Here is a 19,113-nt window from a genome sequence, read left to right as displayed (position 1 = left end):
CATCATTGATAGAACAATACAACTGAACATCGTCAGCATAGAAATGGTATGATCCATCCATGAAGCAGCTGATAATTTGACCAAGTGGCAAAATGTACATTAAAAACAAAATATGGCCCAAAACTGAACCTTGTGCCACTCTGCAGGACAAATTGGTCACCTCAGACTGTACATTATTTACAGCAACATTAAAGGTTCTGTCATGAATATAGGAAGAGAACCACTGAAGGACAGATCCTGATAGTCCCATCTCATTATAAAGCAGACTGATCAATATATCGTGATCCACAGTGTCAAAAGCCGAAGTCAAATCAAGAAGTACAAGTACAGTGTAGCGGCCAGAGTCTGCTGCCATCATCACATCCCTAGAGACTTTGATAAGAGCTGTTTCAGGAGAGTGTGATTTTCGAAAGCCAGATTGAAAAGTATCAATCAAGTTGTGTTGCTCCATAAAGGAGATCAGCTGGCATGTCACTACTTTCTAAAGGGTTCTGAAGGGTCAAGATTGGGCTTTTTAAGGATCAGATTCACCACAGCATGTTTGAAGTAGTTGGAAACTGAGCCAGATTTAAGTGACAGATTTATTATTTTTTCCACACAGGGGCCAACGATATCAAATATTTTCAAAAATAGATTTGTTGGGACAATGTCAGCAGGGCTTGAAGACTGTTTTATATTACTTGTTATGGTCTTCACATCCTGTAAGCTGACAGGAGTGAAGGACGACCAAGATGACACTGGTGAGGACTCAATAAAACAACCACGAATGAGTGGAGGATTAACACTGGCCCTAATGTCATGCACTTTGTTCAAGAAAAACATCAAAAAGTTGTACAGTCCTCGTGTGTGTACACAGGCACAAGAGGAGCTGGGGGTGCAGTTAGCTTTTCAATGGTGTCAAACAAGATTTTTCTTATTTCCTGACACAAGATTAGCTGAGCGAGCCTACTTTATCAATTCATTTAGATCTAGCATCATGTCTTTTAAATGGAGTCTGTGTACCTCTAATTTAGTGGCTTTCCACTGGCGCTCAGTCTTCCGACAACTGTATTGTCAGTTGAAGATCTTGCGCTGTATTTGATGCTCTCACGCTTGTATGTTGTTCCTCAAATGTAAGTCACTTTGGATAAAAGCATCAAATGAATAAATGTAAATTTGGATACAGCACTTTCCTATATCCCAGTCTCCCTTGTAAAAAGCAGCATTTCTATCACATCATTCGTTTCCTGGATCAACACAAACCAGCAACTGCGTTGCAACTAATTCTGTCTATAATACATGTTTTGTGTGTGCTATGGGTGTCAACATAATAAAAGAGAGGCAGCGACATTGAGTGCATAGAGACAGAAACATCTAACTCTGAATTAAGGGTTTATTTCAACCAAACCAGAGTTGGTGGTTGTTGGAACAATGGAAAGACTAACCAAGACATGTTTGGTGAGTTTTATTTGGTTTCTGTTGAGTTTGAATGAAGTGTGTTTTACAGTTTACAGAGTTAACAAGGCAATTACTTCGGTATAAGAGAGAAAATTTAATTCAGAACTTGTACGGTTGTATTTTTCTTTTTGATAAGAAAATCGGTGTAAGAATATTTCCTTTAAGTTTATTTTGTTTATTTATTACACTAAAGCTAAGAGAGCTTGTGTAATATAGCAAACATCTCCCAGCAGACACTATGGGGGCCTTGACTCTGAAAGTATACTGACTGTAGCTGCATTGTGCTACAGCTACACTGCGGCTGCTGGAGCTAATCGTGGACATTCTCAATGCTTGTGAGTCCACCAGATGCGCCTGCATTGCGTCCCAGAAACGTCCCAGATGCAGCTCTCCACTCCACTCTGTAGAGAATACGCAGTGAGTCTATTTCTGACTGAACCATGTAGGAAGTCAGACACAGAATGGTATGGAGAATCCAATCAGTTTTCAAAATAAAATATCCTGTTGCCATCTACCAATCATAAAACAAACAACACAGTTAAAACAGACATAAAAAACTAACCATTTAACATAGCCCCATTAATCATAGTAGAAGCACAAAAAGCAAGCACTGATTACCAAAACAACAAAATCTAAACATGTCAGCTAAATCAGGCAGGCAAAATGCTGATTCTGAAATGCTCCGCGGTATTATGCAGCCATGCAGACAATGGAAAAAAGCGGTTTACAGAGAGCTGTGAAGAAGGTTGTAGACACACAAAAAGGACAAATTAACAACAAGTAAATTAGTGGGGCAGGCTACACGCTCTGCTGCTGAAATGCTTCTGAGATGCTTTCAGTGGAAGTTGCACGACACAGCGGGAGTCAGAGGACTGTTGCCTCTCGAGGGACGGGCCAGTGCTAGCTCATCAGCATGCTAACTTCATTAGATATCTCTGCAACACCAGGAACATTCTGGCCATATCTTCCACATTGTACCTTTAAACCCTCTTGCTTCCTGTCTCCCACCTTGGCCTCTCTTTATGGAAGAGGAACGGCATGATCGTAGTAATAGTTGAATGAACTGGTGTAGCATGAATCTCTGAAAGCTTTAACTATGTTTGCGCTGATAGAATAGGACCGTTAGCCACAGCTGGTTAGCATTAGGAAGCTCTAGGCCTCCAGACATATTCACTATCACATTACAAGTACACACACGCACACACACGCACGCACATTTGCTATAGTTCTCATTCTCTCACTCAGTCTGTGTCTCCTGGAGAAAATCTTCCTTGCTGAACAAAGCAGCACTCTAACTTGTACTGACAACTGCTCAATGTAAGCCATTCATCATGGATACAGCCATAAGATCTGTCTGACAGGTATAAAGTGGCATTCACATCATCACTGAAAAAGCTTTTGCATGTGCTTCCATCATTACTGTGTGTGTTTGTATGTGTTTTTTTTAATTTTTTTTAATTCTGTGCTGCATTAGGGGAGCTGTGTAGAAAATCTTCCTGAATATGCTGAACTTTGAACTCCAGCTAAAACCTGAAGGACAGGTCCCTCAAGGGTCAGAGAATGGTCCCATACTCTCTTATATTAGACTCTTGTGTAGTTTATTGAATTAGTTAGTGTCAGTGTGTGCATGTGTATGTGCTAATCTCGCATACTACTGGATCCATCAGGCTAATATTTTTTGTGCACATTTATGACATAGCTTAAGGCAATCCTGCAATCAGCTAAGCTAAAAACAAGGCTTACCTAGGCTGTTGCAGGACCAAGTTTGTGTTTTGACGTGGCTCAAAAACGGACATCCATAGAAAACTCGTGTCACGTTCCATCAGCCGTGACTTCCTGCTTGTGACTTACACTCACCTGCTTGACGTTAAGTCAACACAGCTTTCTTAAGCAGGCACCATCCATCCAGTCCCCACCAGATCGTTGAGTCATTCAGTTATTTTGACTGTAAGGGAGATTAGAGGGAGGGGTTTTATTCTGTGTGCTGTTTTATCAAATTTTCTAAATAAATAAAAACGTGTTCTAAAAAAATAAGAATGTTTAAATTCATCCCATTTATTGTTTCCTTGTTAAGTTTATACAGTTAGGCAAACCCAGGACACTCTGTTACAATACCATTACACAATTCTATACATCTACAGTGGGGGAAATAAGTATTTAATGCATCAATATTTTGTTCAGTAAACATATTTCCAATGAGGTTATTCACATGAAGTTTTCACCAGACTTTGGTATGAACTCAAGAAATCCACACATATAAAGAAATCCAAACATTAAAGACCACAAATATAGTTAGTATATATGTATAGTATATATGTTAGTATATATGTTCAATCAAGTGGAGTGACACAGGAAAAAAGTATTGAACATGCTTAGAAAAAGCAGGTCTCCAAGCAAGGTAAGGCAAGGAACCAGCTGAAACCCATCAATAGTTAGTAGAAAGTGATTATACCTCCTATCAGCGCAAAGTAATATCAGCTGGGTCAGTAATTTGACAGTTTACAAAAGGCTTTTTGTTATCTAGGTGTCACACAAGAAATATCTGACGATGGGTAAAAGCTTTTCCCAAAACCTTTGCAACAATTATATATTGAAAATATATTGATGGAAGAGCTCAGGAAACTCTTGGAGGCAGCAGGTACCATTGTCACAGAGAAAATAATAGGCAATGCACTCCAATGCCATGGCCTCTATGAATGCTCACCCTGCAAAACTCAATTACTTAAGAAAAGGCATGTCGAAGCTCGTTTAAAGTTTGCTACATCTTATTTGCAAAAGCCAATGAAATACTGAGAAAGTGTAGTCTGGTCAGACGAAAGCAAGATTCAACTTTTTGGCTGTCATACTACACACCATGTTTGGAGAAGAAATGGTACTGCACATCACCCTAAAAACACTTCACCAACAGTGAAGTTTGGAAGTGGAACCATCATGGTGTGGGGCTGTTTTCATTGCATGGTACTGGCAGACTTCAAATAACTGAAGGAACAATGAATGGAGCCCTTTACCGGGAGATTCTGGAGGAGAATCTGCTACCATCCCCAAGGATGATGAAGATGAAATGTGGGTGGATCTTCCAGCAGGATATTGATCCCAAGCATACAGCAAAGGAAACTCTCAAATTGGTTTCACAGAAAAAGAATCAAGGTGTTGGAATGGCCCAGTCGATCACCAGACTTGAATCCAATTGAACAATTGAATTGATTTGTGGAAAGAGCTAAAGACCAATGTTCACAAGAACCCCCCCCCCCAAAAAAAACAAAACACTAATCCAGACAACTAACTGTAGAATAGGTCATTGTATCCTTTATTTGATGTCATATTCTGAAAATCTTTTTTTCTTTAAACATGAAAAAAAAAAACAATACCTGCAGTACTGATCAGATAGTTACAAATTTCCAATTTGTGCATGAAAGTGCATGAAAGAAATGCTCATTTGTTTAAATGAGATCACTGGGTGGGCTCCAGCAAAAATGCAGGGTTATCTGGCAAAAAAGAACCTGGCTCATTGCAAGGTGACATCCTCTGGTAACATTAGGAAATTAATATATGCAAGTGCCACTCCTGGTAGGGCTGTTTGTAATGTGAATTCTACAGTTAACTTTGAAATCATCAGAAGACAGAGAATAGAACTGTAGTTTTATGTATATGTTGAGTTTTGGTGTCATAATATTTCAAACTCAATGATCTGTCATGCAAACCGAATTCTCGTTCATATTTCATCATACCAAAGGTAGTTGAAACAACATACCCCAAAGAACCCAGCTCCTTGGGCTTTGTGAATGCAGTGCTGTTATGGTAATTAGTCTAAACACCCAGTTAAAGGCACGGATATGAAAAGCAGGGTGGAGAGTGGATGCACACAAGGTTCTGTTTGTACTATAATGATATATGTGCGTCACACGTGCAGTTGGTGCTCACAGTCCGTGCAGGCGTACATTTTGGTCTGTATGTGGACGTCTTTGTGGACAGGGGCAGATGATGAAATTTATGTTTCAAGAAACCCTGCAGACAGAAACATAATTTTATTTTAAATGCATGCAGTGCCACCTCGGTCCCAACAGTCACTTTATGTCTACATTCTGTGTTTCCCTCCTGAACAGATTGTGAATATCCTTGAGGCCTAATAAAGTTATTGAATGTTGTTTGTTTCTTTTTCTCATAAAACATGTGCAAAGCCAATTTTTTGAAAGGATCACAAACCTACATAGTTTGCATCCATTTTTTCACTCTTCTTCTTCCTTGCCTTTGTTGGCGAATTGCTGTTTTGTCGCATGCTAGTGACACCAACTATCAAAATATAATGTATCCTGTCACCTGTATGCACACGTATACATAGCCATCCATAAACATGTGCACAAAAGACTAACAACACATGCACCCAACAAAAACATTGCTCCATAGCGCAAATATATGTACAAAAGAAAAGAAAAAGAAACACTGCCGCCTACTAAAAGAGCGAGACAAAGCATTGCAGACAATAGCGGACCGACTGAATGCGTAAGTAGGTAAAAATATCAGCTATACCCTGAGCAGACTCCTGATAAACAGTTTGGGGATGTCCTGTTCGAACATGACTGCGCACCAGTGCACAAAGTAAGGTCCATAAGGACATGGATGATCAAGTTTGGTGTGGAGAACTTGACTGGCCTGCACAGAGTCCAACCCGATAGAACACCTTTGGCATGAATGGATTAAGAATGGGATGTCATTAACCTTCATGTGCATGTAAAGGCAAGAGACCCAAAATGGCAATATAGTGCATATAGGCCTATCAGAGAGAGGCTGGAGTTATATCAATGATGTGGAAATTATTTACTCCATATGGATAATAGATAAGAAGTCAGTCATGTGGTACTCACAGAAAATCATGTATCATATTTGTATGTATTTGCTGTAGAGCCTGACAGCCAGTCTGGCAACATAATATTACCTGAAGGACATCCACACAGTGCACATTGTTGTGTTTTACAAACTGTCAGATGTCAGAAATTAACACAATAAATACCACAAACCCCGGAAGGACTTTGACCAAGATATGGAGATAAAAAGAGATGCTGAGGAAATTGCCTTGGAAATCCAGAAACTAGAAAGAGAAATGATCATGTCAATGCACACTGTGAGCATGACTGTAACCTAATGTATTAATCATTGTAATTTTTTCTCCCAAGCTCCCAGCGGACGAGTCATCACAGCAAAATAAAAGGTCAAAAAACATTGTGGTGTCCCCTCCTTGTTTTTTCATGAATGTACAGTACACTGTATACTTATCGGTCCGGTGAACTGGGACTATAATTTGGAAGCATTATGCAATTAATGAAAACTAATTACAAATTGAGTGGCTGCTGACTGAACAGACAAGGCACCAAGATTAAACAAGCCTGGCTATTGAGACATAGAATAAATCTCCATGGTAACTCAAAAAAATTCAGCCAGGATGAATGAAAAACCTTACACCTGTACTTTTAAGAAGTCAAGCACTATCTGATGAATTGTCAAAAGTTCCCAATGACTATCAAAGTAGTAGTATTTCTGCTTGAAATGCCCATCCCTTTTAATGTCATGTGATGCAAGTGAGAGTTCTGTGTTGGTACTTGACCTCAGCTCTACGTTTGGCACAACAGATCATCATAAGAGGCTACGCGACTGGGTGGGCATATCAGACTTAGCATTAGACTGGTTTTAACAGAAGTTTCACCATCTCTATTGGAGACATTGTGTCCCTCAGGGCCCGGCCCATGGCTCAACTTATGGCTTGGTCTTGAGGCACCTGTTACCCTCTTTATATTTGCTGCCTTTGGGACAGATCACAAAATGATTTATTATTGCATAATATTAATTTGCTGATGATGTTTAACTCAGACTGTCTAAACAATACTAGGGACGGGACAGCAGAAAATCTTTTTCAGCTCAATGCTGTTAAGAAGAGGTTCTTTAGAACCTTCTTCAGAAATTTAGGGTAATATCTGATCGATCCTCATCATTCGACACCCATGTTAAGCAGCTGACCAGATCTTGTTTTTTTCCAAATAAGACATCAGTAAACTGAGCTCTGTGGTTTGCTGAATGAGTGATGCTTGTACACACATTTATTTCATCTTGCATCGACTGTAATGGACTCTTTTCATCTCTTAGCATGTCTGCCCTTGATAAATAGACTGGCTCACATCACCCGTAAAACTGGACCTCTTCACTGCTCTCCATTGCATATGCGATCCAGTTCAAAGTTCTGTCAGCCTCCTGCATATGTGGCTGAACTATTACACCTTTACTCATCAGCTCTTTCTCTTAGGTCAGATAAGCAAATCTTTCTGTCTGCCCCGCAAACTCGACTTCAGACCTGTGGTGATCAAGCTTTTGAGGCTGTAGCACCTAGACTATGGACTCCTCTGTACCCTTACAGTCTGATGACTCTGTGGATAATTTTAAGAGGCAGCTAGAGACATACCTGTTTAGACAGCTTTTGGTTTGCACCAGATCTGCGTCTCATATATTTTGTTAGAGTTTTGCTAAATCGATTCAGGAGCAGATACAAGGTAGATAAACGGTAAACTCAGGCAGGTTTATTCACAGAAACTAAAGAACTGAAAGAGAGGATGCGGGCAGTTGGTGAGGAGTGGAAGAAGAGCCAGAGTATTTCACTGCAGGAGTTAATTGCTGGATGAGCCACATGGGGAGACACAGCAGGTGTTAATCCAGGAGAAGCCAAGAGAGAGGGAGAGGGAGCCAGAGTCACACGTCCACAACCACACACACACACAGACTGACAGGACATGACAGACAAAAACTGACACAACAGGCTTCAACTGAGACACATGGAAGGTGGGATGAATTCATAGACTGAGGCAGCTATAGTTTGACTGCAGTGGGATTGAGGACTCTCTCAGTGACAAAAGGGCCAATGTCATGGGGTGAAAGTTCTCTTGATTCAGTTCTCAAGGGGATATCTTTGAACGATAACCAAATTTTTCTGACCTTGTTTGTATTCTGGGGCCAGGACACTATGTCGATCAACAAGATGGCGGTTGTTCTCAGCGGATCGGAGGAGGATGTTGTACTGAGGGAACTGTGAGCTCACTCTCCTGTGCAGGGAACAGAGAGGGTTGAGGGGGAAGGCTAGAGAGGTTTCAAATGGTGACAGTCCTGTGACAGAGCTGGTGACCCAACCCAAGCAAGGTGGGTACTCCAGACACACCGAAGGGCTGCTTTCAGGTCTTGGTTAGCCCTCTCAGCTTGGCCATTTGTCTGGGGATGAAATACAGACAAAAGACTGTCTGTAGCACCCAAGGACTGACAAAACTCTTTCCAAACCTTGGAGATGAACTGTGGACCTGCGTCAGAGACGATGTCCAGAGGGATTCCATGGAGGCGAAAAACTTGCTGGTTGAGGAGGTCCGCCTTTTCTCGGGTTGTGGGCAACTTAGGGAGAGCAACAAAAAGGAAGGACTTGGATAAGGTATTACCTTGGAACAGAGGTAAAACGGTGACAAAATCCAGGGCTATATGCGACCAAGGTTGACCAGGAACAGGCAGAGGGCGGCGCTCACCAAAGGGGAGGGGGGGAGCAAAGATTTTCCCTAGTTACAGACCGTGAAGGCTGACACATACTCCCGCATATTGGACTCTATAGTGGTCCACCAGAAGCTCCTCTTAAGCAGCGACAGGGTCCTGCAGTAGCCAGGGTGGCAGGCGAAGCATGAGCAGTGGTCCACTGCATGACCCAAGGGCGGACAGCATCTGTAACAAATAAACGGTTAGCTGGACCATTATGTGGCTCAGGGTGACTCTTCTAGGTCTCCTTCATGACAGACTATCTCCCAAGAAATGTCCGCCACCACGCAACTGCTAGGGAGAATGGTGCCTGAGCTAGGGGTGTCGCCAGGAGAATAATGGACAGAGCTTCTGGTTTCACGTTTCTGGAGCCTGATCTGTAGGTGAGAGTTAAATTAATTAAAACCTGGCGTGAGTTTAGTCACTTGGCTGTTGAGTATTGGCAAGATTTTTATGATCCGTCCAGACTATGTACAGTTTTTCCGTGCCCTCAAGCCAATGATGCCACTATTCTAACTCAACGACCAAAAGGTCTGTTCCCAATATCATAGTTCCGCTTGTGTGGACTAAGACGGCGAGGGAAGAAGGTGCAGTTGTGCATCTTTAGGGACTACATGTTGTGACAGAACTGCCCCCACCCCACTGTCAGATGTGTCTACCTCTTCTATGAACTGTTTGGAGGGACCTGGATGAACTAAGATGGGGGCGGATGTGAACATGGTCTTGAGTTTGTCGAATGCAGCTTAGGCTTCAAGAGACCAGAAAAAAACTTAGCTGTGTCCGTGGTGCCGCTAATTTGCTATAATGCCTGATCTGCGGTACAAATTAGCAAATCCCAAAAACTGTTGTAGGTGTTCAGGAAATCACGGAGCACATCGTTAACCAGGGTCTGGAAAACAGCAGGAGCATTTGTCAAACCAGAGGGCACAACCTGGTACTCATATGGCCAAGGGGGATATTGAATGCAGCCTTCCACTGAAGAACTGAAAGATGGAAAGCAGGAAGGCACAAGCGAGGATTCCAGGCTCTACGTGGGATTGGAGGCAGTGTCTTCAAAACACTGTTCCAGGCACAGGTGACAAACTAGAGCAAATAAAAATGTTAGTTGCAAGTCTCAAAAATCACAAGACTTAGGTTATTCTAAGTGGGCCAAATTATGACATATTTATTATGTATTTTTATTATGTATTGTGTATTTCTTGTCTACTTTTCTTATGTTGTTTTTTCAGTATGCACGTTTTCTTCATGTGGTTCAGGTGGTCACTTCATCTTTAGTGATTTCTTTCTTGTATGTTAAAGCAACATTATGTAAGATATGTTTTTTTGTGTGATTCGGCACCCCTACTGTTTCAGAGTGTAATTCAATGCTGTTGTAAATAAGCACAGCTGTACATGTGCATTTGTTAAGATCACATTTTGATCAAAAACTAGCAAGTCGCCTACTTCTTCATCCCATTAATGCATGTTACTAACTTGACTTTCCCGTATAGTCTTGTGCTTTCTCGTCCCTCTCCTCTCTCCTCCTATCACTTCCTGCAGGCTCTGGAGCTGTGGACTCCGGATCTGTGGTTGCGAGTCACCTGCTGCCCCTGTGTTCCTGCTCGACGCCCTCTGCTACAATTATTGTTAATAGTCCTATTGTTATTATAATCATTAACATTACGATTATTATCATTAACACTACTATAAATATCTGTACCATTATTAATTCAGTCTGTCCAATATTACCTTTACTGTCTGTACTTCTGTGTGCATATTGTGTAGGCTGCTCCCCCCTACCTCCCCATCGCCCTCTCCCTCTTTATGGCTATCTCTCTCTCTCTCTCTCTCTCTCTCTCACCACCAACCGGTCGAGGCAGATGGCCGCCCACCCTGAGCCATGGTTCTGCTCGAGGTTTCTGCCTCTTAAAAGGAAGTTTTTTACTTGCCTCTGTCGCCTAGGTCTTTTTATTGAATTGAATGAACTTTGCTAACAGCCAAACATCAAGCAAGTGTGACAACACAAGACATAGCAATATTACAAACTAGTCTAAAAGAAGGAATGCAAGCTTTGCATATTGCATACTTGTTTGGTCACTCTCTTCTTAGCTTTAACAGAGTGCTTCATTGTTTGTTTGTTTTCTACTTCATTCAATACCCATGTCTGCTATGTAGCAGAAGGGAGTTACAAAACTCAATTTCACTCTTCTCAAACTTGTTATATTGTGACAATAAACTTACCTACCTACCTACCTATCATGTGAATGGAAGTATTCAGGTGCAAAAAAAATGCTATCACGCTGCCCCATCCAAATTATTTTTACACAAATACATTTTGAAAATGTTAAATTTAGGCATTTATTTTTATCGCCACATGCGTGTAGTAGTGCCATACTTTTGACCACTTTGGCCAACTCTGTCAAATACACTGTGCTTGACTTCAACATAGACTTTATGAATTCTGTGGCAGTGCTGCTGTGGCAGTGGGACAATCACATGTCGTCACACATCTATTATGTATTACATTTTGGAAGTAACTTGCCCCACACTGTTTACCTGTGAATTGTAAACCAAAACAACTAACTAAAACAACAATTTCTATTAGCCAAGCCTTCATGGAGTTGGAGGAAACCCCAGAAGTGCAGCCATCTTGGCACAATGTTGCCCCTTGTCTTTCAAAACTGTGTGAGCGGTAAGAGGAGACACGTAACTTCAGTGCTGAACTTTGTCTTTTCTCCACAGACTTTCTCGCAGATTCCGTTATAAATAAACTAACTCCTCTTACCTGCAGAAGAAAACACATGTTCTATCACAGAGAAAAGAAAACTGCCAGCGAATCGTCAGAACCAAACATACCTAATCACTAACAAGAGCGATCACGTAAGAGGCTTTGGGTGTCTGGGCAAAAGATAGGTTCTCTAAGTTATTGTAACTTTTACAAGCTTCAAATTCGTAGTGTTAACAAGCTTCAAATTCCGAGAGATATTTAAAGACCGCTGTGTCTTGTTTTATTGTTGTGTGTTTTTTTCTGTGCAATGCACATTGGTTGTGTCCGGTATCACCCCACTGGGCCGCGACAGTTTCATTCCTATTACTGTGTGAAAATGTATATCAGTCTTTATTTATTTATTTATTAGAGCAATGTTGTGCTTCAGTTATTAAATTTTTATATTGCAAAACGACCTACATTACTACTCAGCCGCTCAAAGTGCGAGGTGGATGCACTTGATGGCGTATCGACTGGGCGGAGCTGATTCGCGACGGGTCGAAAACTTTCTCTTGCGGCGCCCCCCTGACATTTTGTGCCTTAGGCAACTGCCTGTGTCGCCTATCCACTATGTAGATTTTTATGTAAATGTAATTTCCAAAGCATACATGTTTGTTTGTAGAAAATGTCATAATCCTGCTAAAACTTAATGTGTAGTGTAACTGGGCTTGATCTGGGGTGTGGGAGGGGTTTGTACTACTGTGTTCTTTTTTAACTACCACTAGGGGGCCCCAAAGTCAGAAATTTGATAAATCTACATTTGAATGAATGAAATGTATGACATTGAGTCCTTAGTGTTGCTGTTTGTTTCTCTTCACAGAAGTTATGTAATATCTGCATCATTAGTCCATTAGAATCTTTTAAAACAAAGTGAAACAGTCTTTTACAATCTTCTATTTTTTTTTTGAGATGCAAGGCTTTGTCATGGCAGACCTTTTTGTTATTCAGTTTAAATTAAGGTGAAAATGTAATTAAAAGCCAGAGGCGTGAAAATGATAATACATCAGAGTGTAAAGCAGCATTTTACAGTGTGTTAACAGGGCTAGACACAAATCTAATGTCTATGGATTTATAGACATTCCTTCACGCACTGTGGAGAATAAACCCCTGCTTGTTCCCCTCAATCCCCCGTCCAGTGCCAACTCCCACCACACAAACACACACACACACACACACACACACACACACACACACGCTCTGGTTTCTGTTACATAACCAGAGCCCCATTATCACACGCTCCCTTTTAAAACCAGGGTTCCCTCTTTCCTAGCAGCACTGTCACTCACTCAAACATGTAACACACATACATGTACCATGGAGAGAGAGAGGAGTGTGTGTGTGTGTGTGTGTGTGTGTGTGAGCTTTCCTGCCTGTCTTCCTAGACGGAACACATTTATGAGGTCACACAAAAAACACATTGGTGTAGACTGGCATATAAATGTGCTGTGCAAGAGTGCCCCCATTTCCCTCCCCACTCTCTCTCTCTCGCCCTCTCTCTCTCTCTCTTCATCCCCCGTCATACTTGAATGACCTGGATTTCCTAACGTCACATGCTGAAGTTGTTATTCTCTCCAAATGTCCTTGTCTGTGAAGTGGACAGAGTGACAACAACAATGACAAGTCACAGACACACATCAGGGTGATCAACATTCAGCCAGCAACCTCTATTTTGGTCTTTTATATGAGCTGCAAACATATTTTCAGGCCCAGGAATGTGAAAGTCACCCAGAATAAGTTTGTCTGGACAAAACGTGTGTGTGTGTGTGTGTGTGTGTGTGTGTGTGTGTGTGTGTGGAAGCCGAACAAAATCTTATATCTAAAGTCAAGTCAAATTTATTTAAATAGCACGTTTAAAAGCAACCGGAGTTGACCAAAGTGCTGTACAAATTACAGTGGACGCAAAGACTTTGAAATATGTGCACCCATGTAAAACAGAAACAGAATAAAACTTGGAAGATCAATTTATAAAAATAAAGGATAATAAAATACTAAAACCACTAAGAGCATCAAAGGCCATTAAAAACATGTATGTTTGTCTTAAAATTCTCAATGGAGGGGATCATTTGAGTGGAAACGGAAGGCTGTTCCAAAGTTTTGGAGCTGCCACTGCAACGGCGCAATCTCCCTAACCCACTAGCCTTGATCATGGAACAGTTAAAAACTATTGTTCTGAGGATCTAAGAGGCCTAGGGTTGGAATAAGGGCAGAGAAGTTATGAAATATAGGAGGGGGCCGGCCCATATATTGCTTTAAAAACAAATACATCTATCCTGTATTTGACCGATTGCCAGCGCAGGGATGCTAGTACCAGTGTAAAGCTGTCTCTTTTTCTGGTACATATTGTTAAGAGAGGTTGGAAGAATGGTTCTTAGATCTCTCATCAGAGAGCTGATCTGTTAGTCAAGGTTCAGTAGCATGTAAAAGTAATATTTTTTATTTAAAATTTGGTACACAAGACACAATGCATTCAGTTTGGTTTGGTTCACTGTTTTCGCTACAGCAGGCAGCTGTGTTCAGCAGTGATGTGTCAGTCGTGAACGATGGCAGCAGACTCCCGCCTGAGAGCCGATTTCACCCCCCATATTACACTTTAAGTAAGTTATGTAATAATTTATTAACGACACTGTTTCATTGGCAGGGATGTCAGGAAAACATAGATGTGGGTTGATTGAAGAATTTAAACATAGATCTAATGCTGTTTTTCTGGGGAGGACAGAAAATGTAGAGCTTTTAGTTTTTGTTCTATCAAGACCAAAACGCAGAAATGGGATGCATGAATGGACATTACCATTTAGATAGCTGGTCATTTGTGAGGCAGCTAGATGTTGATCTAGGTCATGTTTTGGAGGTCTCCTCTCAGTTTTGGGCTGATCAGCATTCATTGCAACTGGACAATTTATAAGAAACCATAGTCTCTGAATGCTAAAAGATCCTATCAGCCCATCTCTTCACAATATCAGCAGATGTATTTCCACCAACTGAATGAAAGCAAATTTTCAGCTGTAAAATGTGACCGAGGAAAGCAGTGGAGTCGTGTTTGACTTCTGGGCTGAGCAAAGGCCATTTCTTCATAACTTGTATAGGTTCATGTTATCATGATTTCTCTACAAAATGTCTCAATATTGGTGTACAGTCACTTTGTTTTGGAGGCAGTTATTCTATTATATTGCAATCAAATGGGACTCCAAAGAAAGTCTTTGTGTTACCCAGTACCCCTACTCCCCTGCTTTAATTGTAAGACAAATGGAAAGAAATATTACAAGGCTAGCAAGTTATATCATCCTCAGACTTAAGCTATTTATTTTTTGCTCACTGTAGACAGAAAGTTAACAATTGTAGCACCTGTGAGGCCTGTTAATGTAAATTTTCAAATGCCAGAATAAGCTGTACCATGTATCACAATGTTTTTTGCTAAAATCTTAGCACTGACATCTGAGACACAGAGTGGAACACATAGATGAGACGGTCCTCACCGGAGCGTGCTCACAATAACAATGTCAATGCTAAGCAGATAATGTTGTTTAATCTTAGTTTAGCATGTTAGCATGTTAACGCTTTAGCTCTTAAAGCGATGGACCAATTCTAAAGGCAATTTATCCAGTAGGTGTTGATTCATTTCACTTGTAAACGAATATGTCCACCTCATGTTGGTGCTAGAGGAAAAGTAAAGGAATCACCCAAGACATCATCATCTTCTGGTGACCATTAATGTTCAAAAATCAAGGTAATCCATTTGAAAGTTGTTGAGATGTTTCAGTCAGACCAAAGTGGAGCACTAACAGAAACCCATGACTCTACTGTGGCTAAAAACAAGACCATCACCAGTTGTTCAAATACATAAAACATTGCCAAAAGCAAAGGAAGAGGAAAACTGCTATTCGAAGGCTTTGCTGATACCTCACCAGCAAGTAACAAAACACAGAATGTAAAAAAACTGCTCCACCATTCATTGTAGTGGTCTTTTAACAGTGTCCTTTTCTAACCTCAACTAAGAAGCGTTCATTTCCTAAATGGAACCACACACAGAACCAGGTGGCAGATCAGAAAATGCTTTTATAAACTTTTGCAAACTTTTGTCATGTCATCCTGCCACTAGGGGCGCCACATCAGAAAAAGCTCTTCCCCAAATGTCCCTGTGGGTCAAGCTATGCTCAGAATTGCATTGTCCTGTGCATGTGAACATTAATCGTGTGTCCTTTTCATTATGTGACAGGTGGATCAGCTGTCAGGCATCACATCACCGGACAGGAATCTCACCTTGGCCATATTCAGATGTGTCACTCCTGCCTAGCAGCCAAGGCAAACACACATTGGAGCACACACGTAAAGAAACACTCGCATATGACTCACATGCTAGTACATACAGTACATAGCACACACGACAAACACATGCCGTGACTCTCTCTCTTTCTATTCCTCGCTCTATCCCTACACACTCAGAGAAATCCTGTGCCCAGCCATAAACAACACATCACCCCATCTAACAGGCCGTGGCGAGGACTGACATGGACTATGAGAGGTGACTTCCACAAACACCCCTTGTGACGTTATAGCCGTGATGGCTAGTTCATTCAGAGGAAGCTGCCATCTATATCCCATGTTCAGCCTGTTCCCATGTCTTCTCTCACATTCTCTTTCACAGGGTGCTGTTGTGTGTCCTGGAAAGCAAAATACATTAAGTAGAATATGTATAAATTTGTTCATTTAAATGCAAAATTGTAAAGCATTCTCTCAGTGTTATTCTAGGTCTGACACATTTGGTGAAGATCTTTATGTCCGTAGGACAGCCCATCGAAAGACAGGTAGACAATGTAAAACTGTGAGACTGACATTGGCATCTATAGAAAAAAGATGGGGGGGGGGTTCCTTAATATTTCCCACAAAATTGTCTGATGTGTATCACCTGTGCCTCGTTATCTTCCCCCTACCTGTGTATCTTAGTGGTTATCACTGATTGGATGTTTACTGTTCATGGATGTTTCACCAGTGCCTCCACCTGTGGGCATACCAGTGTTTCATCTCATGTCTCAGGATTATTACTCTTATTACTCTTGTTTCCACCGTATTGTTTGGATTTACCCTTCTCTTGGATTTATGGATTTTCACTGTTAAATGTATGGATTACCCTGCTTTCGTTTTCTGGGCTGCCCACCTCACATTACTTGTAAGTTTAACCTGTTTATTTAACCCGTTTAATCCCACCGGTCACATTTGTGACGGTGTCTTTTAATGTTATTTCTGAAGCTCTAAAAGTTGTATTGTTGGCTTTGGGCAAGAAATTCAACTTTTAAATGAAAAATGAAAATTGATCAATATTATGTGACTAGTGTGAAAGGTCACATAACCAGATTAGTTTACTTCCTGCTTGCACACCTGGAAGAAGATGTCTTCCTCAGACTTCTACAAAAAGTAGTAAGTAAAACACCTTAATGAACAGACAGAATTATCATATTTTGTACGTATATTCGTAAGTGTCTACTACTGATATGTTTTGAAAATTATACTCCTGCATATATATATTTTGCTCATAAGAGGTTTAAATTTGTTAACGGTCACAATTGTGACCGGTAGTATAACACAGTGCTTCAGTTGAAAACACGGGCTGTGATCCTAGTTATCATCTGTTTATTTTCACACATTTTGAAACTATCAGATGTGTTGGACCTCCTAGACATACAAGACCCCCCAAGTGCTGTGTGCAGCATCATGGTCATTCCTACATTTGAAAAGTAGGAACTGAAAGTGACAGTGATGGCTCAGATAGGTAGACTATTGAATGGCAATATCTGGAGGAGGAGGCAGATGTTCATGAGAACCAATTGGTTTGAGATGTCAATAGAGGGGTGGCGACGGAGCAGTGGCTAAGGCACATGCCTTTGGTGTGCGATATTTACGCTATGATACATCCACCAATGTGTTGCTGAGCAAAACACTTAACCAGTGTCTAGTTGCTCCAGAGGCGTGTGACCTCTGACATATATGGCAATTGAAAGTAGTTTTGGATAAAAGTGTCAGTCTAATTAAATAAATTATTAATTATGTCAAATACCTATATAGTGCAAACCAATCTGAACATGGATGAGTTGCTGAGCTTCTATAGGGTTCTTCTCACATCACTTGTCTTGGTCATGTGACTGTGATATCTACAATGAAGCAAGGCCTACAGGTCTTTGAGGGGTGAAAGACTGATTGGTGTGTTTGATTGGTTTAGATTGGTTGAAAGTGTATGAAACCCATGAAATAGTAATTGTGTTACTTATGGATGGAATTATAGTGAAAAAAAAAAACTATTCCCCTTTTTGCTGAGGACCCACTGGAACCACCATAAGGACCCCTGGGGGTCCCCGGACCCCACTTTGAGTACCACTGTTCTAAGGCACAGTTTATGTCTGCCTGCTCTGACATGCTGAATGTTTTTGAAATTAAAATGTGTTTTTTATTGCTTTAATCTGCTTGGTCTAATTGAAGAACTTATTAGGTTGAAGAAAATATTAGGTTTTATACTCGGTCACTATTGTGACACTAATATTTCACTAACTTAACCAACATAAAATCTAATAGGGCATAAAGTTTGTGTGTCAGGGAGGTCTAAGGAGTAAAATGCATGTACTCAAATTGCTAGGAAAAATTTGGGATTAAACGGGTTAATAAAACCCCTCTAAATGTGCCTCAGTCTTGTAGTATCTGCATCTGAGCTAAACATAACAAAATGGCTCACGTGAATATCAGTGCATAACACGTCTTGACTGACAGCTAAAGCTCAGTGCAAATGTTCTTCATACATAAATATACAAGCAGTTCAACGGCCTTGTTTTCCAGGAAATCAACCATTTCCTTCATGGGCACCAGTTTGGGACATTGTTGGGCTGTCATTCACCAATCCAAATTGAGCGTGACCCCTAGCAGCGCCTTGCGGCACCTCACCATCTCAGACATAAACAGATCTGTGCGATGAAGCGCTTCAGCAAAACACATCATAATAACAACCAAAGCTCCAAAACAGCAGTGCCAAAATGTGGAGCATTCCACTCCATACGCATTGATAGATAGACACTGGAGTCACACACACTCATTCTTACACACTTTCTAATGCACAGTGGAACAAGAGACCTTTCGTTTGCCAAACTTGTTGAGCGGTTTGCCATGTGACAGAAGAGAGGGTAGATGAAAGTGTTTATCGCTTGGTGTGAGAGTGTAAACAGATCTTTTACCTTCAGTCAAACACACTCTCACGCACACCCACCACTTCACATAGCTCACTACATATACATACAAAAGCAAGGCATTACATACACCACAGTAATAGACTAAAGACTTCATTCATTTAAAAAAAAATCTGGGTTTCAATTTAAATTCAAATCATAACTTTATTGCTGATC

This window comes from Micropterus salmoides, unplaced genomic scaffold, assembly GCF_014851395.1.
Source record: "Micropterus salmoides isolate LMB-PRFRI ecotype aquatic unplaced genomic scaffold, ASM1485139v1 Ms_hic_scaffold_4, whole genome shotgun sequence".
NCBI lineage: Eukaryota > Metazoa > Chordata > Actinopteri > Centrarchiformes > Centrarchidae > Micropterus > Micropterus salmoides.
Note: the sequence above shows the minus strand (reverse complement) of the source record.